The 23,995-nt window shown below is 41.0% G+C and overlaps 3 long non-coding RNA genes across 3 annotated transcripts in view; 1 reads left to right on the top strand and 2 right to left on the bottom strand.

The window, feature by feature from the left end:
- Window positions 1-23,995, top strand: part of LOC134810475 (uncharacterized) — a 123,518-nt gene that overhangs the window by 68,696 nt on the left and 30,827 nt on the right. Inside the window, exons 2-3 of the long non-coding RNA XR_010158680.1 lie at window positions 2,351-2,424; window positions 10,751-10,828. This is a non-coding gene — a long non-coding RNA (uncharacterized LOC134810475). The remainder of the gene's footprint in view (window positions 1-2,350; window positions 2,425-10,750; window positions 10,829-23,995) is intronic.
- Window positions 1,476-20,483, bottom strand: LOC134810476 (uncharacterized). The gene is made up of 2 exons (XR_010158681.1): window positions 15,122-20,483; window positions 1,476-13,982 (listed from the first exon to the last, which is right to left on the bottom strand). It is a non-coding gene; the product is annotated as an uncharacterized LOC134810476 (long non-coding RNA).
- LOC735584 (uncharacterized) overlaps window positions 20,543-23,995 on the bottom strand; it is a 236,762-nt gene continuing 233,309 nt past the window's right edge. The window contains exon 9 of the long non-coding RNA XR_010158664.1: window positions 20,543-21,209. This is a non-coding gene — a long non-coding RNA (uncharacterized LOC735584). The remainder of the gene's footprint in view (window positions 21,210-23,995) is intronic.

Genomic DNA, 23,995 nt, shown 5'->3' on the forward strand with positions numbered 1-23,995 from the left:
TGCTTTGTTTTGGCTTCAAATATTTTTAAGTAAATAGAACATAACAGATTAAAAAACCTAAGCCCCCTTTTCCCCTTTACCACACCTATTACGTGGCCCCTCTCCAGAGATAATCATTATCACAAGTTGGTATCTGTCCTTCTAGACTATATCTTATTAGTATTACAAATATTACATGTCTCAACATGTTCTTTAAACTTTAGGTATGTGCTATCATACTGTTTTCATCCTGCAACTTGCCTTTTTTCTAAAAAGAGCTTTATTGAGGTATATAACTGGCACACAATAAACTGCACATATTTAATGCATACAGTTGGATGAGTTTGGACATATGCCTACATCCATGGAGCCATCACCACAGTCAAGTTAACAGACGTAACTATAAGCTCCAAAAGTTTCCTTGTGTCCCTTTATTTTGGGATATGTGCATGTATGGTGAAAACATTGAACAGAAACTCTCATCTTTAATAAATTTTAAAGTGTATAATACAGCACTGTTGACTGTGTATTAATACGATGCTATGTAGATCTCTTCAACTAATTCATCTTGCATCACTGAAACTTTCCTCTCCCCTGAAACATGTCTTTAACTGTTTTTTTGAAGTCTGTCCAGTGACGTGCTAGTAAATGTTTAACAACCAGCTTTTGTGGGGAGGGAATGATATGTAGCTTTTGCTAATTTCCATGTTGTAAATACTCTTAACATAGCTTATACCAAGCTATAGAAGTAACATCAGCCAGCTCACAAAACTGAAATGTTAGCATTTAGTTCTCATGAGCTAGCTTCAGCATGCTACTAAATCCGTCCCTGTTGATGTGGAGATCTGAGTTTTGCTTTTTAGTTTTTATATGTTAAGACTGTATCACAATGTTTTTATCCGTCGCCCTATTGACGGACGTCTGGACTATGTCTAGGGCTTCACTGTTACAAAATGGTGCTACAGTAAACATTCTTGTGCATAGCCCTTGTGCACATGTGCAAGGATTTCTGGAGCAGAAGGTATGTTTACTAGATGTGGAAACACTGTTCTCTGAAGTAGTTGCCCAGTCCACCCACTTCACAAGCAGTATGTGAGAGATCTTATTTCCCCACAACCTTGGCAATACTTGGTCTCATCAGACTTGGTTTTTGCCCATCTAAAGGTTATAATTCCATTGATTTTATACATAGTTGTCCCTCACTGTGAGATCCAGTAACTATTCATAATTACCTATACGTTTATAATTTCTTTTTTTCCCCCATTTAACTCCAGTATTTGTCTGTCTCTAGTTGATTGTAATGAATGCAAGAGGCTGTTGTGGAGTGTCAATGCCAGACCCCAAATAAGGGCAACACGGCTACTTAGCTTCTTTCTGAATTTAAAAGAAATGTATGGCTTTAATTTGGGAATTTAGAAACAGAAGCTAAGGTGTCTGTAAGCCTGTATTGGTTATTGTAGCCTTTACCTGCAAGCATCAAAGAACCACAGCAACAGTGACTTAAACAATTGTGATGGGCATTTATTTCAAGCAATAAGAAGTCTGAAGCTAGCAAAGGAGGCAGTGGTGCCATCCTGGACCCAGGCTCCTGCCATTCTTCTCTGCCACCCTTAGCTGTAGGCTGTAATTCTCACGCTCCTCATCTCACGGTTGCAAGATGGCTGCCGCAGCTCTAGGCTTCACATCAGCGCTGAAGGCGGAAGGAGCAGTGCTTGAGTAGAAACACAAGAGCTTTCACATAAATACCTAGAAGCCTTTTGTCAGCATCACTAACCAGACCTGTGTCACAGGCCACTCAGTGTGTTAGGCAAGTATTTAATGGGATATATTTTCTGTCATCCTCTGAACAAAATTGTATTCTGTTAGGATGGGAAAAGGGAAGAAGGGAATTATCTGCAACAAGAGTTATTTGGAATGTGGATTTTAGAGACATAATTTTTTCATAGTAGCGTCAAATTGAGTGAATACTGGGAAATTATTCAGAGATATATACCATCCAGAACAAGAACCACCACCACAGAACACACAGTCGCCACATTCCATTGATTTATAGGCTGCTGTTTTGTTATTTTCCACTATCTGTTAGGTATCTAAATTTCACTTCTCTTTGTTCCTTTTTTGCCAATTCAAAAGAATTTAAAATGTTAGAATGAACAAATACTAATGAGGCGCATGTTATCTAAGGATGAGTTTTCAGGCATTCCTTGTGCCACAAACATGAAGAAAACGGAATCATTATAGGCTCTAGGGTGCGGTAGAGAAGCACATGGGACTAAAACAACTTGCATTTGTCATTTACTGTTTTGTTTGTAGGACAAGTCTCTTTTAATGTCTCATATTATTGACATAACTCATGAATGCTTTTTTCCAGAGTTGATCACACTTAACAATATGTGCAGGCAGGACCGAAAAAAGGTGTGGTGCCTTCCAGCCCATAAATCAAAGGTGAGTCATGAGAATGCTGTCCATTAAACAGGAAGGAGGAGATTTGGCTATGGAAGTAGGACATGCATTAGATTCCACAGCAATTAGGCTTTTCCATAAAAGAAGCATCTGCTTTTGGAACTTGAAAATAGAATAAAAGAGGAGCATTTAAAGGAGTTCTTGAAGAAGGCACACCAGGGTACTCGACTAATTGTAATTAGCTAATGAATACCTCCTGTAATAAAGCCTGAACTGTGGAAGGGTATCATTGATCGGCTTCCCAGGAACACCCTGTCACTGTACTGTACCTGCAGTGTATCAGCATTCGGACACAGACAGTGGGTGTGCAGATGTGTGTCTGTGTCATTTGGTTATATTCATTTATTGCAGTTTCCATTTTATACATTATTCTAGTATAGGTCAGAGAAGCAAAGAGTCATCTACTCTCAGGGGCTTAACATTTTACATACCCAGTGGAAGAATTTCCCTTGTAACTTTGCTAGATTCTAAGCCTGAAATGAGAGGGAAAAAGAACTTGAACTATCTATTTAAATTCCATATCCAAGTCTGATCTATTCCACAGGAGTTCTTATCCTGAAGGAGCATGGCAGCAAATCAAGGAACAAAACTTAAAGCTGACTGTCCCTTTTTTTCCCACTGCTCTCTACCTTGTAGGGTGACAGAGAAACTTTGATGGGATGTTCAACTTCAGTAATTTTGACTCCTTTGATTTTTATTAGGAAATAATATTTTCCTTACAATATATAACTGAAGTATTTTCTCCATTGTGATTTTCCTTATGTCTGAGGACACAGAGATCCTTGGAAGTCAGGCAGAGATGAGTTCAAATCCTGACTCTGCCACTTAGTAGTTGTGCAACCCTGACTGTATTACTCAGCCTCGGCAAATCTCCATATCTTAACCTAAAAAATGGGGATAATAATATATGTGTTTTGCAGAGTTTGTTGTGAAGATTGAGTGAGATTAGGTAAAGTGCTTAGCACCATGCCTGGAATTACTGAGTGCTTAAATGCAAACTGCAGATTAGTAGGATTTCATCTGTGACTTAACTTCATGTACTTCTTTAGGAAAGCATGTATTTTGTCACATGAGGCAAGTACTTGATTACTAACAAGAGTGGTCTTCCTCAACTTCGTGGAAGCAGTGCACACCTCAACACTGTGCATTGCCTCCACATTTGTGTACATATACTTAGGAAAGGGAGCTAGACATTCTCACCTTCATTGAGTTGCTGTGAGGGTAAAATGAGAGTTTGCATTTCATACCTGACACACGGGGGACGTAGCAGACGTTAGCTCCCTTCCACTATGTCCCCCACTTTCTGAATCAGTCTGTACTTCCATAAATGTATCTTTTCTCTTAGAAGGGCCATCGAGAGGTGGAGGCAGAGAAATGATTCTGGGGCCAGGGGTCTTCCTCCAGGGCCCTTGTAGTCAGATTCTTTCCTTGTCTTGGACGATCACTCAGATATTTCGATTAACACAGCTAAGAGATACAGTGGCTCTCTCCATTTCACAGATTAGCAGGACCAGAAAGTCAATATGAAGAAAGCATTTACTGAGTGTCATCACCAAGATGGCAAAATAGAAGGCAACCTGCTCATATCCCCCAACTACAATATGGGTACAAGAATTTTTGTACCCATCTACAGTCAAAAGTCTGTCAGTGGGAGCCTCAGGATTCAGATAGGAGTTTGTGAAACCCTGAGAGGGCCCAAGACCTAGGAGGGTTGTTTTGAAAGTACAGACCAACACCCAGGTCAGTTGATCTGGTGAGCTTGCTTCCAGGTTCATGCCTGGGAATGGCCAAGAAAGTTTCTGCATGGATAGGATCATTCCCCAGCTACAGCAGGAGGGGCCAGAGCTGAGACTGGGACCCCTTGGGGTCTGCCATTGGCACAGCCCTGTTTGGCCTTGAGCTTGCAACCAAAACTATCTGCCAAGGAGTCTAGAAGGAATTGCGCATACTAGAGCCTTGGCAGAAAGACTCGTCTGTCCACTGACATCAGTCTCAGCAGTGAACCTTGAAGTGGCCCTGTGGCTCTGCTCCAGCCTTTCTCAGCTGATGTCTCAGTTCAGAGGTGCTCATACAAGGACCCAGAAGGAGACTTGCCCATATCTCACAACCCAGAAGTCTGAATGTCCCCAACACACTTGCCAACCTCTGTCTCATAGCAGATCCCAAGTGGACTCAGTCTCAGCTGCACCCTGCCCTCTGCAGCAACCAGGGAACTATCCTATTTGTGCTGAGACCTGCTGGGAGATGTGTACTTGTCTGGCCCAACAAGACAGACTCTTTAGCTTCCATCCCACAGCAGATCCCAAGGACACCCAGACTCAGCTCCAGCCCCTCCTGCTGTAGACAAGAAACTATCTTATTTGTGCAGAAACTTGCTGGGTGATATAAACCCCTCTGAGCTGAGACTGGGCTCTCCAGTCTCTCATAGCAGATTCCATGGGGCCCAGTCTCAGCTCTAGCCCCTACTGCTGCAGTCTAGGAACTACCCCACTCATACAGGGACCAGCTGGGTGATGCATGTTCATCTGAGACAATGAGATAGGCCCACCAGCTCCTCCTCACAGCTGATCCTGAAGTGGTCCAGTCTCAACTCCATCTCCTCTTGCTGCAGTTGAGAAATGCAGAGATCTGCTGGGAGACACACTTGTCTGGGCCACAAGGACAGTTTTCTGGACTCAGGTCCCTCAGTCCAGTATCTGCCTGGGGTCTTCTGTAGGTCCATCTGGGCTGGAAAGCCATGTCAACCTCAGAGTCCTCATGAAACTCACGGCAAGCCTGGGCTTGGAGTGTCCTCTAGTGCTAAGATATCTGGCTGCAGTGGTCACAGGCTCAGGGAATACAACAGTCAGTCAGCTTAGAATCCGAAAGACCCTCTGAAGGACAGGCACAAACAAAGCCAGAATGCAAAGACTAAAATAAATACCTAATTCCTAAATATGTAGACAGTGTTGTACTTCTACAGGCATCAAAAACATTCAGGGAAATATGACCTCACAAATGAGATAAAACAAGGTGCCAGAGACCAACCCTACAGTGATAGAGATGTGTGATCTCTCATACAAATAATTCAAAATAGCTGCTTTAAGGAGACTCAATGAAATTCCAGAAAACAGAAAATCAATTCAGAAATGTGTCAGAAAAATTTAATAGAGACATTGAAAAAATTTTAAAGATCAAAAAATCCTGGAGCTGAAAAAATACAATGAATGAAATGAAAAATGCAATATAGAGCATCAATGGCAGAATTAATCAGTGACAGATTATTTGGATATACACAGAGGAAAAAAAAGGAATAAAAAGAATGAACAAAGCTTACAGTATCTATGAGACAACATCAAAAAAGAAAATATTCATTATTGGAGTTAAAGATGGAACTGAGAAAGACAAAGGGGTAGAAAGCTTCTTCAGAGAAATAATAGAAAGCTTTCCAACCCTGGAGAAAGATACAAATACCAAAGCCAGGAAGATCAAAGATCACCAATCAGATTCAACCCAAATAAGAATATCCCAAGACATATTACATTGAACTTGCAAAAATGAAAGACAAAGAGAGGATTCTAAAAGCAGCAAGAGAAAAGAGGCAAATAACATATAAGGGAGATCCAATACTCCTGGCATCAGACTTCTCAGCAGAAACTTTTCAGGCCAGGAGGGAGATGATAATATTCAGAGTGTTGTAGGAAAAAAATGGCCAACCAAGAATACTGTATCAAGAAAAGTTCTTCAGAAATGGAGAGATAAAGACTATCCCAGACGGACTTTATATTTATAGCAACCAGAACTGTCCCACAAAAAATGCTAAAGGAAATTCTTCAAACTGAAAGAAAAGAACTCTAACATAATTATTATAGTAATATTGTAATTGTGATAAACCACTTATATCTTTGGCCAAAAGACTGAAAGTCAAAACTATTAAAATAATTTTGAAAATAATTTGTTAAGAGACAGGCAATAAAAAAGGGTAATTGGTGACATCAAAAACTGTAAATGTGGAGGAAGAAGGGAGTTAATCTGTTTGGGTTGTTTCTTTGCTTTTTTATGATCAAAATTAAGTTGGCATCAGTTTTAAATACCTGTTATAACTGTAGGATGTGTTTTGTAAGCTTAATGGTAACTACAAAGCTAAAACCTGTAACAGATAGACTAAAAATAAAAAGTAACAAAACATACTACTAGAGAAAAATCACTTAACCACAAAGAAAGACAAAGAAAGGAAGAGAGGAATTACCTACAGCTAGTAAACAAGTAACAATATGGCAGTAAGACCTTATCTATCAATAGTAACATTGAATGTAAATGGACTGAATTCTCCAATTAAAAAAACAAAGAGTAGCTGCATGGATTAAAAAACAAGACCCAACAATGTGCTGTCTACAAGAAACTCAATTCACCTGTAAAGATACACATAGACTGAAAGTGAAGGGATAGAAAGATGATATCCCATGCAATGGAAACCAAAAAAGAGCAGGAGTAACTATATGAGCTAAAATAGACTTTAAATTATAAACTGTAAAAAGAGATAAATAGGGTTATCATATAATGATTAAGAGGTCAATTCAGCTAGAGGATATAACAATAGTAAATATATACACACCCAACACCAGAGTACCCAAATATACAAAGCAAATAAATATTAATAGATCTGACGGGAGAGATAGACTGCAATGCAGCAGTAAGAGGGGATTTCAGCATCCTACTTTTGACAATGGAAAGATCATTCAGGCAGAAAATCAACAAAGAAACATCAGAGTGAAACTGTACACCAAATGGACCTAACAGACATTTACAGAATATTTCACCCAACTGCTACAGAATACGCATTCTTCATCAGCACATGGAACATTCTCCAGGACAGACTATATGTTGGACCATGAAACAAGTCTCAACAAATACAAAAAAGTGGAAATTATATCAAGTATCTTTTCTGACCACAATAGAGTAAAACTATGTCAATAAAATGAGGAATGTTAAAAACTGTACAAATACATGGAAATTAAACAACATGCTTCCAGACAACCGGTTGGTCAGTGAAGAAATTAAGAAGGAAATTTAGAAATTTCTTGAAAAAAATAAAAAGGAAACAAAACATACAAGAATCTATAGGATACAGAAAAAGTAGTACTAACATGGAATTTTGTAGCAGTAAATATCCACATTTTTAAAAAATAGAGACTCCAAATAAACAATCTTAACTATGCACATCAAGCAACTAGAAGAGAACAAACCAAACCCAAAATTAGTAAAAGGAAAGAAATAATAAAGATCAGAGCAGAAATAAATGAAATGAGACTAAAAAAATAAAAAAGATCAACAAAACAAAAAGTTGGTTTCTTGAAAAGACAAAACTGATAAACCTTTAGCTAGACTAAGATAAAAATAAAGAAGACCCAAACAAATAAAATCAGAGACAAAAAAGGAAACATTACAACTAATACCACAGAAATAGAATCATTAGACTATCATGAACAACTATACACAAACAAACTGAAATATCTAGAAGAAATGGATAAACTCCTGAACACATACTCTACCATGATTGAACCATGAAGAAACAGAAAACCTAAACAAACCAATAACAAGTCATGAGATCAAGCTACAATAAAAAGTCTCCCTTCAAAACTTGGGACCTGCCAGATTCACTTCTGAATTCTAGCAAACACTTAAGGAAGACCTAATACCAATTCTACTCAAATCATTTCAAATAAGTGAAGAGGAGAGAAACTCATTTTACCAGGCCAGCATTATCCTGATACCAAAACCAGACAAACACACTACCAAAAACAAAAAATAAAAGAAAAAATCAACTGTGGGCCAATATCACTGATGAACATAGATGTAAAAATCCTCCACAAAATACTAGCAAACAGAATTCAAAAACACTAAAAAGATCTTTCACCAGGATCAAGTGGATTCATCCCAGGGATGCAAGGATGGTTCAATATATGCAAATCAACAAACATGATACATCACATCAACAGAATGAAGGACAAAAAACGTGATTATTTCAATGGATGTTGAAAAAACATTCAGTTAAATTCAATGTCCTTCATGAAAAAAATCCTCAACAAACTGGGTATAGAATGAACATACCTCAGGCCAGGCATGGTGGCTCAGGCCTGTAATCCCAACACCTTGGGAGGGTGAGGCAGGTGGATCACTTAAAGTCAGGAGTTCGAGACCACCTTGGCCAGTGTGGTGAAATTGTGATATGGTTTGGCTGTGTAACCCACCTAAATTTCAACTTGAATTGTATCTCCCAGAATTCCTACATGTTGTGAGAGGGACCCAGTGAGAGGTAACAGAGTCATGGGAGTGGCCTTTCCTGTGCTATTCTCATGATAGTAAATAAGTCTCATGAGATCTGATGGGTTTATCAGGGGTTTCTGCTTTTGCTTCTTTTTTTTCTCTTGCCACCACGCTGTAAGAAGCGCCTTTCGCCTCCCACCATGATTCTGAGGCCTCCCCAGCCATGTGGAACTGTAAGTCCAGTTAAACCTCTGTTGTTACCAGTTTTGGGTATGTCTTTATCAGCAGCATGAAAACGAACTAATACAGTAAATTGGTACCAGTAGAGTGGGGCGTTGCTGAAAAGATACCTGAAAATGTGGAAGCAACTTTGGAACTGGGTAACAGGCAGAGGTTAGAACAGTTTGGAGAACTCAGAAGAAGACAGGAAAATGTGGAAAAGTTTGGAGCCTCCTAGAAGCTTTGACAAAAATGCTGATAGTGATATGAACAATAAGGTCCAAGCTGAGGTGGTCTCAGATGGAGATGAGGAACTTGTTGGGAACTGGAGCAAAGGTGACTCTTGTTATGTTTTAGCAAAGAGACTGGTGGCATTTTGCCCCCGTCCTAGAGATTTGTGGAAATTTTGAACTTGAGAGAGATGATTTAGGTTATCTGGTGGAAGAAATTTCTAAGCAGCAAAGCATTCAAAAAGGTGACTTGGGTGCTGTTAAAAAGCATTCCATCATCTTAAAAGGGAAACAGAGCATGAAAGTTCAGAAAATTTGCAGCCTGATGATGCAGTAGAAAAGAAAAAACAATTTTTTTGAGGAGAAATTCAAGCTGGCTGCAGAAATTTGCATAAATAGCAAGGAGTCTAATATGAATCCCCAAGACCATGGGGAGAATGTCTCTCTAGGCCATGTCAGAGACCTTCACAGCAGTCCCTCCCATCACAGGCCTGGAGGCCCAGGAGGAAAAAGTGGTTTTGTGGGCCGGGCCCAGGGGAGTACCCATGCTGGTGCCCTGTGTGCCAGCCGCTCCAGCCATGGCCGAAAGGGGCCAACACAGAGCATAGGCTGTGGCTTCAGAGGGTTGAAGCCCCAAGCCTTGGCAGCTTCTATGTGGTGTTGAGCCTGTGGGTACACAGAAGAATTGAGGTTTGGGAACCTCGGCCTAGATTTCAGAAGATGAATGGAAATGGCTGGATGCCCAGGAAAAAGTTTGCTGCAGCGGTGGGGTCCTCATGGAGAACCTCTGCTAGGATGTTGTGGAAGGGAAATGTGGGGTCAGAGCCCCCACATAGAATCCCTACTAGGGCACTGCCTAATGGAGCTATGAGAAGAGGGCCACTGTACTCCAGACCTCAGAATGGTAGATCCACCAACAGCTTGCACCGTGCACCTGGAAAAGCTGCAGACACTCAATGTCAGCCCATGAAAGCAGCCAGGAGGGAGGTAGTACCCTGCAAATCCACAGGGGTGGAGCTGCCCAAGACCATGGAAACCCACCTCTTGCATCAGCGTGACCTGGATGTGAGACCTGGAGTTAAAGGAGATCATTTTGAAGCTTTAGAATTTGACTGCCCCACTGCATTTTGGACTTGCATGGGCCCTGTAATCCTTTGTTTTGGCCAATTTCTCCCAATTGGAATGGCTGTATTTACCCAATATCTGTACCCACATTGTATCTAGGAAGTAACTAGCTTGTTTTTGATTTTACAGGCTCACAGTCAGGAGGGACTAGCCTTGTTTTAGATGAGACTTTGGACTGTGGACTTTTGGGTTAATGCTGAAATGAGTTAAGACTTTGGGGGACTGTTGGGAAGGCATGATTGGTTTTGAAACGTGAGGACATGAGATTTGGAGGAGCCAGAGGCAGAATGATGTGGTTTGGCTGTCTCCCCACCCAAATCTCAACTTGAATTGTATCTCCCAGAATTCTCATATGTTGTGGGAGGGACCCAGTGGGAGGTAACTGAATCATGGGGGCTGGTCTTTCCCATGCTATTCTTGTGATAGTGAATAAGTCTCATGAGATCTGATGGGTTTATCAGGGGTTTCTGTTTTTGCTTCTTCCTCAGTTTTCTCTTGCCACTGCCATGTAAGAAGTGCCTTTTGCTCCTGCCATGATTCTGAGGCCTCCCCAGCCATGTGGAACTGTAAGTCCAATTGAATCTCTTTTTGTTCCCAATTTTGGGTATCTTTATCAGCAGCATGAAAACGAACTAATACAGTAAAAGAGAACCCTAATACAACTCGCCTCTGCTAAAACAATACAAAAAAAAGAGCAAGGGATGGTGGTACACATCTGTAGTCCCAGATACTTGCGAGGCTGAGGCAGGAGAATTGCTTGAACCTGGGAGGTGGAGGTTGCAGTGACCTGAGATCACACCACTGCACTTCCAGCCTGGGCAGCAGAGCAAGACTCCATCTCAAAAAAAAAAAAAAAAAAAGAAAGAAAGAACATACCTCAGTGTGATAAGGGCCACATGTGAGAATCCTACAGCTAATATTAAATGGGAAAAAATGGAAAGCCTTTGCACTAAGAACTAGAATAAGACAAGGATGCCCACTTTCACCACTTTTATTCAACATAGTATTAGCCAAAGCAATTAGTCAAGAGAAAGAAATAAAGGGCATGCAAATTGGAAAGGAAGAAGTTGAATTATCGTTGTTTGCAAACAACGTGATCTTATATTTAGAAAAACCTAAAGAGTCCACCAAAAAACCTATTAGAAGTGACAGATTCAGCAAAGTTACAGGATATAAAATCAACATACAAAAATCAGTAAAATTTCTATATGCCAGCAGCCAACAATCTGAAAAAGAAACCAATAAAGCAATCTTACAACATCTACAAATAAAATGCCTAGGAATAAATTTAGGAGGTGGAAGACTTCTACAAGGAAAACTACAAAACATTGATTAAAGCAATTGAAGAGGATAAAAAGGGCAAGACATCCCATGCTAACTTTTCAGAAGAATTAATATTGTTAAAATGACAATACTACCCAAAGCAATCTACAGATTTGATGCAATTCCTATAAAAATACCAATGACAGTTCTTCACAGAAATAGAAAAAAAAATCCTAAAATTTATATGAAAACACGAAAGACCCCAAATAGCCAAAGCAATCCTGAACAAAATGAACAAACCTGGAAACATCACATTATCTGACTTCAAATTTTACTACAGGCCAGATGCAGTGGCTCATGCTTCTAGTCCCAGCACTTTGGGAGGCTGAGGCAGGTAGATTGTTTGAAGCCAGGAGTTCGAGACCAGTCTGGCCAACATGGCGAAACCCCGTCTCTACTAAAAATACAAAAATTAGCTGGGCATGGTCACGGGTACCTGTAATCCCAGCTGCTTGGGAGGCTGAGGCAGGAGAATCACTTGAACCCGGGAGGCGGAGGTTGCAGTGAGTTAAGATTTCATCACTGCACTCCAGCCTGGGCAGCAGAGAGAGACCCTGTCTCAGAAAACAAACAAATTATACTACAGAGGTATAGTAGCCAAAAAAGCATAGTACTGGTATAAAAACAGACACATAGACCAATGGAACAGAATGAAGAACTCAGAAATAAGTCTGTGTACTTAGAGCCAACTCATTTTCAACAAAGGCACTAAGAACACATACTGGGGGGGGGAAGAGTCTCCTTAATAAATGGTGCTGGGAAAACTGTATATCTGTTTGCAGAAAAATAAAACCAGATCCCCGTCTTTCATCATATACAAGTATCAACTCAAAATGAATTCAAGACTTAAATGTAAGACCTAAAACTATGAATCTGCTAGAATAAAACACTGAAGAAATGCTACAGGACATTGGTTTGGGCAAAGATTTTTTAGGGTAGGACCACAAAAGAATAGGAAGTCAAAGCAAAAAATAGAAAAATGGGAATACATCAAGCTAAGAAGCTTCTAGACAGCAAAGGAAGGAACAAAGTGTAGAGACAGCCTTCAGAATGGAAGAACATATCTGCAAACTATCCATCTAACAATGAATTAATACATAGAATATGTAAGAAATGTAAACAATTCAATAGCAAAATAACAATCTGATTTTTTTAATGGGCAAAAGAGCTGGGTAAAAATTTCTCAAAAGAAGACATACAAATGGCCACAGGTAGATTACAAAATGCTCAACATCACTAATCATCAGGGAAATGCAAATCAAAACCACAATGAGATATTAACTCACTTCAGTTAGAAAATCTATTATCAAAAAGAGAAAAAAATAACAAATGCTGGCAAGGATGCAGAGAAAGAGGAACCCTGGTATAGTGTTGGTGGGAATGTAAGTACAATAGCCACTATGGAAACAGTATGGAGGCTTCTCAATAAACTAAAAATAAAACTACCATATGATCCAGGAATCTCACTGTTGGGTATATATCCAAAAGAAGTCAATATATCGAAGAGGTATCTGCACTCCAATGTTTACTGTAGAACTATTCACAATAACCAAGATTATGGAATCAACCTGTGTCCATCAGTAGATGAATGGATAAAGAAAATGTGGTATATATTCACAGTGAAATATTTTTTCACCACAAACATAATGAAATCCTGTCATTTGTAGCAACATGGATGGAACTACACATTATTGGGCACCAATGTCAAATATTTTCATTTATGTGTGTGAGTTTAAAAAGTGGATCTCATGGAAGTGGCCAGTAGTGGAGAGTAGAATGGTGTTTATCAGAGGAGAGGCAGGGAGTGGGGGCAGGGGGAATGAAGAGAAGTTGGTTAATGGGTACAAAAATAAAATTAGAAGGAAGAAGTTCTAGTATTCAACAGTACAGTAAGAAAATTATAGTTAACAATAATTTATTGTATGTTTCAAAATAGCTAGAAGAACTGTAATGTTCCCAACACAGAAAGATAAGTATTTAAGATGACACATATCCCAATTAACCTGATTTGATCATTACACATTGTATACATATCTCAAATATCACACATACCCCAAAAATATGTACAACTATGATACATCAATTAAAAATACAAAAAAAAAAAAAAAGGAGGGGGCAGGCATGGTGGCTTATGCCTGTAATCCCAGCACTTTGGGAGGCCAAAGCAGGGGGATTGCTTGAGCCCAGGAGTTGAGACCAGCCTGGGCAACATCGTAAGACTCCATCTCTACAAAAGTTTTAAAAAATAATTCTCCAGGTGTGGTGGTGCACACCTGTAGTCCTAACTACTTGGGAGACTGAGGTGGGAGGATCATCTGAGGCTGGGAGGTCAAGGCTGCAGTGAGTCATGGTTGCACTGCTGTACTCCATTCTGGGTGCCAGAGCAAGACTCTGTCTCTAAAAAAAAATCACCAAAAAAGAAGACATAACTTACTGCCAAAGTGAGAAAGACAATGGGATAAATTCAGATTGAGACCTATGGTTCCTAGTTCAGGCAACACTTGAAGACAGAAGGGGCCTGTCATAACATGGAGTTGGGAGTTGGTTTTTTTCCTCTGGCTAACCTAAGCATTGGCTTAGAGGTTATCAGAGTGGGGGAAGACAGAGAATACTTCTCTGAAAGACTCCCTTTATTTTCCTCCTACAGAGAGGGTTTCCTTCAGGTTCACATTTGTTATGTCATTGGCTCTGACCATGGTGCTGAATCCTCTGAACTTGAAAATTGAACTCCTACAAAGGTAGTAGATTCAAACTCTTAGTTGTGAGATGTGCTAGAAGTGATATGGGGAAGTGCAGCACCCCCACCCCCCTTCTGTACTTCTGCCAACCTTATCTGCTCCCTTGAGCTCCTTTTGAGGTATAAAATATAGGGGAAATTTCTGGCTAAAATTTATAGATTCGGATGCTCCCATTTCCTGAACGCCATCTACATAGGAGTAGTTCTTTGAATTGTCAGAAAACAACCTGGCCCCAAAGTAAACTCAAGGCAGGCCAAGCACAATATTTTTGCCATTTGTGGTGAATGATAAGAGGTATGTCACAGTTCCTAAGACAACCACAAGGGCTTCTGCTCAATGTGGGTTTTGCTGACTTCACTGGAGTCAGCAGCAGTGGGCTGCTTCATTGCTGACATTCAGCAAATGTGGGTTTATATAAAGCTCTGTCATAGGCTAATCCTCCATAATCCCACAGAATCTGCAGGGAATAGTACTTTCCATGCTAATGTGATTGAACACAGAGAGTACCTATATTATGCTAGGCATATGCTAGGAATATGGACCCTGAATCAAGAAGTTTACAGTCTATTTGGTGAGAAAAACATGCATATGAGTGATGCAAAGTAGAATGTACTATGTGTGTTACCAGAGATCCCATGTGTTAAACCAATAGTGACAGGACAGTGGTCTGTTCTGATCTGGAACCTGACCAGAGGCAGTCCTCAGAGTACTGAGCTCTGAGCTCGACCTTCCCCTCACCTTCCATTTCAAGCTAGGGGTGGACATATCTGAGTTGGTGGAGTCTGGTCAGCTACAAACCTGTTTTTAGAGATGAATTCTGTGCTATGAGACTCTGGTCACGAATCATGGAACTTCTGCTTTCTGAGAGCTTGTGTGGATTGTTTATTCTTCCAAGGACTGTTAACCAGTGAGAAGATAGTTAAGACAGGCTGGGGCAGACAGTGTTTAATCTGCTTCAGAGACACAAACTGCAGCTCCATCCCACCAGCATCTGCCAACACAAGACAGAGAGATTAGTGTGTGGACGTGGCACAAACAAAGGGATGCACAGGGATTGGTTTAGGAGGGAGAAGCCACAGGATGAGCCTTTCCTCTAGGGGACCTGGGAGAGGGTCGAGCAACAGGAGTGGAGGGTCTTGCCTCTCATTCAACATCAAGAGTCCTGCATCCCTCCTGGGATCCCTTTCTCAGAACTTAAGGACTTAAGAGAGAAGGTGTGGTATGTTGAGCCAGACATTAACTTTGTCTAGGAGAACAGCATGGGTTTTTAGCAGCATGGAAGGGTGGCACTTGTGATCAGTTTAGCTGCTTAAGCCAGTATCCTGAGCTGAGAAAGGCCTGAGGAGCAGAGTTCTGGGCACAGTACAGGAAAACCCCCTCTCAGTGCCTAGAGAGTACCTGGAGCAGGGTAGGTGCTAAATAAATTTTTACTGAACTGAATTCTTGCTGAGCTACTAAAGGAGAGGTGAACAGCTGCTTCTAAGGGCTGATACTATGCTCCAGAAAGCAGAGGAATGTGTCACATGTCTGGTCTTTTGGACTCATAGCAGACCTCACATTCTGTAGCACTGAGGGGCTCCTGCTGCTGGGACAGAGACATGAGCTCAGGAGCAGCTCTCCGAGGGACCCAGAACGCAGCCCATCTTCACCAGCCATAGCACCCTCAGATAAAAAAGGCCAACGCATATGTCCACAAGTCCTCTTTTTCTCTGTCACTTTCACTTCCCAGACATTTCGAGGTACTGCTGTTGACCTTTGCTTCTATATTGGGAAACTGGGGCTAGTGGGTTTTTTTTTTCCATGCCCATCAGTAATTCGCAGGTAGGGTACCCACAAGAATCTCTTATCTGTTGACTCTTTTCCTTTGGAACTCAGTTCATAATTTACATTTGTGCCAGCCTCTTTCCCATCCAAGTTTCTAATTTTTTGTTTTTTGACATAGAAAGCTGGTAAGTGAGCTGGATTAGAACAGGAGTCCATGTACAATCCACACTTTATGCCTTTGTCCTTGTTCTCCTGCCTGCCTTTGACCTTCCTCTCTGGCCTGTTCAGTCACAGGAAGGAAGGGAGAGGCAGCTGTCTGCAAGAGTAAAAATGCCTCTTACAAAAGCATACCCAACGGCTGTCCTTTTTTCCAAGACCAGTTCTGACAGCTAAGAAGGCTGACACCCAGCTGGCATCCTCTGGTACCTTTGTCCTGTCACCTCCTGCCACACCAAGCCTCTGGCACAGTATTGGTTACCAACTTCTGTCAGGCCTGCACCATCTTCTGCCCAACCCACAGTGGGTGGCATCCAGCATGTTCAGGGTTGATACAGATTGGTTCAGGGCCATAATTTTGTGGACTTTTTTTTTCATGAATGCAGAATTTATAGGTGATAGAAGCACCACTATGTTTCTATCTCCTCCTCTTTGACTTCCTCCTGTGACTTTTGGTGAACAAGGTCCTCATCCACCTACAGACCCCTTTCATCTCCAGGAGGAAGGGCTGTGTGCCTACTGCCCTTCGTCTCCACTCTGGCTGTAGAAAGTGCTAATCCTGAGACAGCAAGTCTGCACAGTTTGGCCCAAAGCTTCCTGGCCGCACCCACATACCAGGGCAGTGCCAGCTTGCTCCCTTCTAAGGCAGCATCTATTGTTTCCGTACAGTGGGCAGGGTTGGCCATTTGGCGCAAGGCCACCTGAGTGGAAAACGCCTCTTCAAAACAGGGTGGCTTCAAAACAGTTGACTACACTTTGTTCTTTGGCCCCTGAAGAGGAGAGAGAGAGTAAATGAGAGGTGTGGAGCTTCGCTAGAAGCAGACTATGGGAATTTAAAATCGACACCAAAAATCCTTCCGTCAGCTTATTAACAAAACACAATTTCTATGGGGTTCCAAGCTCCATTCTTGGAAAAAAATCAAAGCCCACTGCAATGGGTGGCCATTATACCCAGAAGGAATGGAGGAGAGGAAACACTAGAGCTTCTTCCCGTCCTCACTGACCAAGGAAAGCTGTTCTTCCTTCTGATGCCTCTGTTTTAACAGCTGTAGAATGGAGGTAAATACTAAAAATACAAAAAACTAGCTGGGCATGGTGGTGCACACCTGTAGTCCCACCCACTTGGGAGGCTGTGGTGAGAGGATCACCTGAGCCTGGGAAGTCGAGGCTGGAGTGAGCTGTGATCACACCACTGCACTCCAGCCTGGGCGATGGGAGTGAGGTGAGACCCTGTCAAAAAAAAAAAAAAAAGAAAAAGAAAAAGAAAAAAAAAGGTATATTAAATGAAAAAGACCTCTATTATGGCACAAACTCAGGAAATTTAAAGGACACAAAGGATAAACAGAATCTCCTCAAAACTTCCAGAGCAAAAGGGCCAGAAATCAGCATTGTATCAGACCTCTTCACAGCACTGGGGGCTAGAAAACCAAAATCTGAGCCAGTCAGGAATTCCATAACCAGTGAAATGATCAATAAAATATGGGCAAAATGAAAAACCTAAAAAAAAACGACCTTTGTCAGGAAACTGCTGAAGGATGTGTGCGTGTGTGCGCGCGCACACACACACACACACACACACACACACACACTGTGTGTGGGGTCTGAAAATGCTGAGGGGAATGTTACAGTTCTATAAGGTTTAGGAATTAAGTATATCATGAATTAAATTTAAAATGATGAAATTATTCATCTCAGAGTTTATAAGAAGTTTTAAAAGGAAATCTAAAACTATGTAGTTATGATATCAACAGTATCTATATAATTATCAATACCAATTCTTGAGTTAACCGAAAACTGTGTTCTAACTAAATTGTGAAGGCGAATGGAGTAATATGTGTACAGGTGGCAGTGGAGTTAAAGCTAAATTCTCATTTCCCATAGTAGAAAAATTAAAAAAATTCAAAAAATAAAGTCAAAATGAAGACATAGAGGTATGAGCATTTTAAAATGGAAGTAACAGTCTATAGAATCTCTTATCAGAAGAAACAGATAAATGATTTGAAAGCAGCTGCCTGCGAGAGAAAACAGTAGGACAGAGAACAGCTGTTTGTTTGCTCTGGGACTCAGTGCCCTCTTACTTGTTTATGGATATATATTACACTGACAGAAATAAAAGTTTAAATTTAAAGAACGAGACAACTCAAATGCCAGTACGAACCTGTGAGTGGATAAACAAAATGTTGTCTATCCAAATAATGGAATATTATTCAGTCATAAAAAGGAATGAAGTACTGATACACACTACAACGTGGATGAATCTTGAAAACATCATGCTAAGTGAAAGAAGCCAGTCAGAAAAGGCTGCGTACCTTTTATCATGCATCATCCCTATTGTATGTATGTATCATGTATCATACCTATTTTATGATTCCGTTTACATGAAATGTCCAGACTATGTAAGTCTGTAGAAAGCAGATTTTGCCAGGAGCTGGGAGGAGGAATGAATGAGGAATGTCTACTTAATGGGTACAGGTTTCTTCTTGGAGTGATTAAAATGTTGTGGAGTTAGAGAGTGGTGATGATCACACAACACTGTGAACATACTAAGGCCACCGAATTGTATGCTTTAAAATGGTTAAAATGGTAAAAACGGTAAGTTTTATGTTATGTGAATTTTTAACCTCAATAATAAAGGAAGGAACACTGTATAGTGGATTTTGTATGGCTAGTACACAGATTCTATTGTAGTTTCAGTTAAGTAAGAGTTGTTTACAAAGTCTCCGCGCTATACATTCTGCTTTAGTTAACACGAAAGAGTGAATAAATGTATGCCTTTGATGATTTATTATTTCCATAGTATCTGAGGAGCCGTCATCATTCTGAATAGCCAAGATTTTAGGCACAACAGACAGAAATGAATTATAAACTAACCTCAAAATAGAATATCTTATCATTTATAATACAGAAATTATTCATGCTGCAGTTCTTTAGTAAACAGCTTGCTTTCTTGTCATCTGACACTTTCAAAAATGGAGAAGAAGAGAAAACTTGAATTCAGAGTTCTGGGTAGTAATGTCTTGTGAATGAGCTTACACTATGTTTCGCTTCACTTTTTTCCAATTAGATTTCAGTTCTCTCTCCTTTGGCACCCCCTCATTCTGCAACATATTTTATTGCCTATTTTTTTTATTAGTCAACTATTGAAACAGGTGAATTGGCTACAAAGAAGAGCTTAGTCACTCAGAGTCAGCTAAGCAGCAAACACTGGCCACCAAGACTTGGACTCTTGTGAATCAGCTTCAGATTTGTTGTTGTTGTTGTTGTTGTTGTTTTTTAAATATTTGTTTGGGTTTTTTTGTTAGGTCACCAAGAAGAGTTTTAAAACCCTGTCTCACTAAAGGGCTTTTTAAGATCTATACAAAGCTAATTTTTTCTCATAAGTATGTGTTATTTTCTCATAATGATTTTTCTCATTTCTATATCATATTAAAAAAATTCAGGCCGGGCGCAATGGCTCATGCCTGTAATCCCAGCACTTTGGGAGGCCGAGGTGGGCAGATCATGAGGTGAAGAGATTGAGACCATCCTGGCCAACGTGGTGAAACCCCATCTCTACTAAAAATACAAAAATTAGCTGGGCGTGGTGGTGTGTGCCTGTAGTCCCAGCTACTTGGGAGGGTGAGGCAGGAGAATTGCTTGAACCTGGGAGGCGGAGGTTGCAGTGAGCTGAGATTGCGCCACTGCACTCCAGCCTGGCAACAGAGCGAGACTCTGTCTCAGAAAAAGAAAAAAAAAAAAGATTCAACCAGGAGGGTAGATGTAATAAGTAGGAGGGACTTTTTCTCTAGGCAGTACCACTTATTCTTTTCCTGAGGATGTTGGTTTTATATGGATTGTCTTTAAGCATCACTTGGAAACACTACAAATAATGCAGCTAAATGTTTAAGCAATTAGGAAATAGGAATTTTTAAATACAGAATTTTGCACTGCAGAGTATTTACAAGTATTAAAAGATTGTATTACACAACTGTTGTTAAATTCTAGTAATATAAATTGATACTAAAGAAAACAAACCCAGAAAGATCAAGTGACTTGGATCACACAACACAGGAATTAAGAAGGAAATTAGTATTCTTTGTTGAATATTTTCCATTTGAATAGTTACAGGAAAAATATTTGCATATTTTACAAATTAATGTGTATTGACATCATAGTGGAAAATAACCATTTGTAAATCTGGAGCAGTATTTGATATACTTACTAATAACTTAAAATATATATATTATATATATATATATATGTTTTAATTAGCCATGTGTGGTGGTACATGCTGTGAACCCAGCTACTTGGGAAGCTGAGGTAGTAGGATCCCTTGAGCCAGGAGTTCAAGGCTGCAGTGAGCTATGATCACCACTGCACTCTAGCCTGGGTGACAGAGTGAGACGCCGTCTCAAAAAACCCAAAACCATCGTTTTATGAGATATGAACAATAGAGGAAACTAGGAGAGAAATATAAAGGAACTGTCTATACTATCTTTGCCTTTTTTCTGTAAATCTAAAATTATCCCCCCAAAAAAAGTTTATCTAAAAAGTTAGAAAAGTTAGATACTAAAGGCAGAATGTTTGAGGCTAGATAAGGATACTATGAGCTGTATTAGCTATCTATTGCTGCATAAGTAACCCCAAAAGTTAGTGGCATAAAACAATAAATTTATTATGTCATAGTTTCTGCAGGTCAGGATCCTGGGCATGGCTTAACTGGGTCTTCTGGCTCAGGGTCACTCACTCATAGGCTGCCATCAAGGTTTTGGCTGGCGCAGTGGTCACCTGCAAGCTCGTTGAGAGAGGACCCACAAAGGCCACTCGTGACTCTCAGCAGGCCTCAGGTCCTGGCGAGGTATTGGCTGAAGACATCAGTTCCTTGTGGAATGTGGGCCTCTCCATTGGGCAGTTCCCAATATGGTAGCTGGCTTTCCAGAGTATGTGTACGAGAGAGAGAAGAGAGAGATAAGAGAGAGGAGAGAAGGGAGAGAAGAGAGAGATAAGAGAGAGGAGAGAAGGGAGAGAAGAGAGAAGAGAGAAGAGAGAAAAGAGGAGAGGGAGAGAGAGAGAGCATGTCGTGAGGGTGCAAGCCTGAGGAAGAAGACAACAGAATCACAGTCTATTTGTAACCTAGTCTCAGAAGTGACATCTATCACTTTTGACATATTCCATCCATTAGAAGCAAATTACTAGGTCCAGTCCACACTCCAGGGGAGGGAATAGCACAGGGCATGAATGCCAGTAGGTGGGGATTAAGGGGACCACAGATGAGGCTGCCCAGCAAGTGAACACACCCATTTACGCCATCTCCCACACTGAAATGAGCAGTGCTGATTTAAGAGCACAGGCTCTGGAATCACAGAGATCTGGGTTTGTGCTCCTGCTTGGAAATGTCAGTTAGACGATCTTGGATTATTTAATTCTTTTGTTTCTTCATGGCAAAATGGGAATGATGATAATAACACTGACCTCAAAGGGCTGTTTTGAAAGTCAGACTAAATGAGCTAATTCATGCAAAATACTTACCAAGTATCTAACACAAAATAAGAGCTCAATGATGATGATAAGCTGCTATTATCATCATCACCACCACCGCCACCGCCACCTGATTTGTAATTCAAACTCTCATGTTGACTAGCTGTGGCATTGCAGGCAAGTTACTTGACTTTCCTGTGCATCTGTTTCCTCGTGCATAAGCTGGGGAAATACTACCCACCCTTCAGAGCTATTGGGAGAGGAGGGTGGTGATCACGTGCTTGGCCCTTGGTCGCTGTAAATGATTACTTTTAATGGGGGTTCAGTCTGCTTAGCATAAATTTACTGCCCTTTTTGGTTAAGGCACATCTGTTTTTCTGTCTTTGTTTGCTCTTCTATGAAATGAGGACAACAATCCTTAATTATTGTGCTTTTCATGGCTCTCTAGCCTATTAAACAATTCCTGTTTATGCATTTAGAAGGAAAAAAAAACCACATGGGTAATCCATAATGGAAGATACATCAAAATCATATTTATGGTCTCAGAAATGTTCTTTGAAGCAGGGTTATTTTCTTCCATCTTATTTTGGTCATCATTGGAAGTAGTTTTTATTCCTCATGCACATGGCAGATGAAAATGGAGAGAAACTATGAAAAGTGGAGGCTGCCGCCTAGAAGGAAGATTTGCCACAGACACCTACACAAAGGATAGCTCACGTGGAATGTAAGAATGGAGTGTACACAGTATGTCTTGTTTTTGTCTACCGTCCCTCCTAGGAGCAAGGATTTTCCAGCCTTGCAGAGAAGCCTAGTAGGTAATCAGTCATGAGAATATAACATGCGAAGCGCCATCAGGCTCTGAAGGGGTACAGGGAAGAAAGCCTTTGCCAGGGATCTAAGCCTTGATGCAGAAGGCAGAAGAAGGCTTCCTAGACAAGTTTACACCTGAGCCAGGGGCTGCAGGTTGGAGGTCCCTAGCTTACAGTCCCTAGGGGCTGGAGGTCCCTAGCTGACGAGGAGGAGGAGAGGAGAGATGTGGGCAGAGGAAGTAGCACAGACGCAGGCTGAGAAATGCCAAGATACCTGAGTGTTCTCAGCAGCAAGCAGCTGGGTGAGCACAGAACGCAGGCCCCAGGAAGCACAGCCAGAAGATGGTGACACAGGTAGGCATGGGGTCACGAAGGGTCTGGTACCTGGTTGACACACTTATAAGAGTTCAGCTAAAAGTGAGGGACAAGGAGCAAGGTCATGTGGTTAAACAATTTTTATTTTTATTTTTTAAAGAAATGGGATCTTGGTCTGTCGTCCAGGCTGGAGTGCAGTGATGCAATCATGGCTCATTGCAGCCTCAACCTCTTGGGCTCAAGCAACCTCCTGCCCCAGCCTCCTGAGTAGCTGGGATTACAGGCATCAGCCACCATGCCCAGCTGACGTATGTATTTTACAAAGATTAACTGGTGGCTATAACAAAGCTAGACTAATGGCGAGGGGTGGGCCCAGAAAGCTGTCTAGGAAGAGCAGAGAAAGGGATGGATTCTAAAGAGAGAATTGAGAGAGAACAGTAACAAGTTGTGCTGAGTATGGATGTGGGTAAGGGAGAGGGAAGAGGTCACAGACCTCTGGTGTTCGCAGCTTTCACCATGGGGCAGAGCAGGGAGAGCTGGCTTTGGGGAGAAGGCAATGTGGATGGCTTTGGTATATGCCTAGTGTTCCATTATTGGAATGCTAAGCATGTGGGAGTTGTCTCCTACTGCTCAAGGTCATCACCAAGGTCTGATGGCAAAAATTCAAAAAATTGCAACCTCAAGCATAAATGGATTAAATTGAGACAAGTTTAGAAGAGCAGGCTGAACTATTATACTTAGGAGCTACTAAAAATATAAAAAGCAAGATGTCTCAAAAAATATCCCAGGCCAGACCTCTGGTTTGAGGGAAATCAACACATAGGGATGTATTTGGAACCAGGGGAGTAAATAAGATTACTTAGGGAAAACAGCGAATAGGTAAGAAAGCAAAAGACAAGAGTTTTGGGAAAATAATAACCATGGGATAGAAAAAGATGTGGTGGAATGATCCTGATTCTCGTTGGATTTGTGTGGTAGACAGAATGTTTTGGCTACAAATTGCATGTGTTAGCCCCGAGGAGAAAAGGCCTTTTCCAGACAAGTGACAGGCAGGAGGGAAAAGGAGGGAGGCAGTGTGAGAGGGCGGGAAAGCTTAAGCAGGGTAGATAGA

The sequence above is a fragment of the Pan troglodytes genome, chromosome 6 (genome assembly GCF_028858775.2).
Source record: "Pan troglodytes isolate AG18354 chromosome 6, NHGRI_mPanTro3-v2.0_pri, whole genome shotgun sequence".
NCBI lineage: Eukaryota > Metazoa > Chordata > Mammalia > Primates > Hominidae > Pan > Pan troglodytes.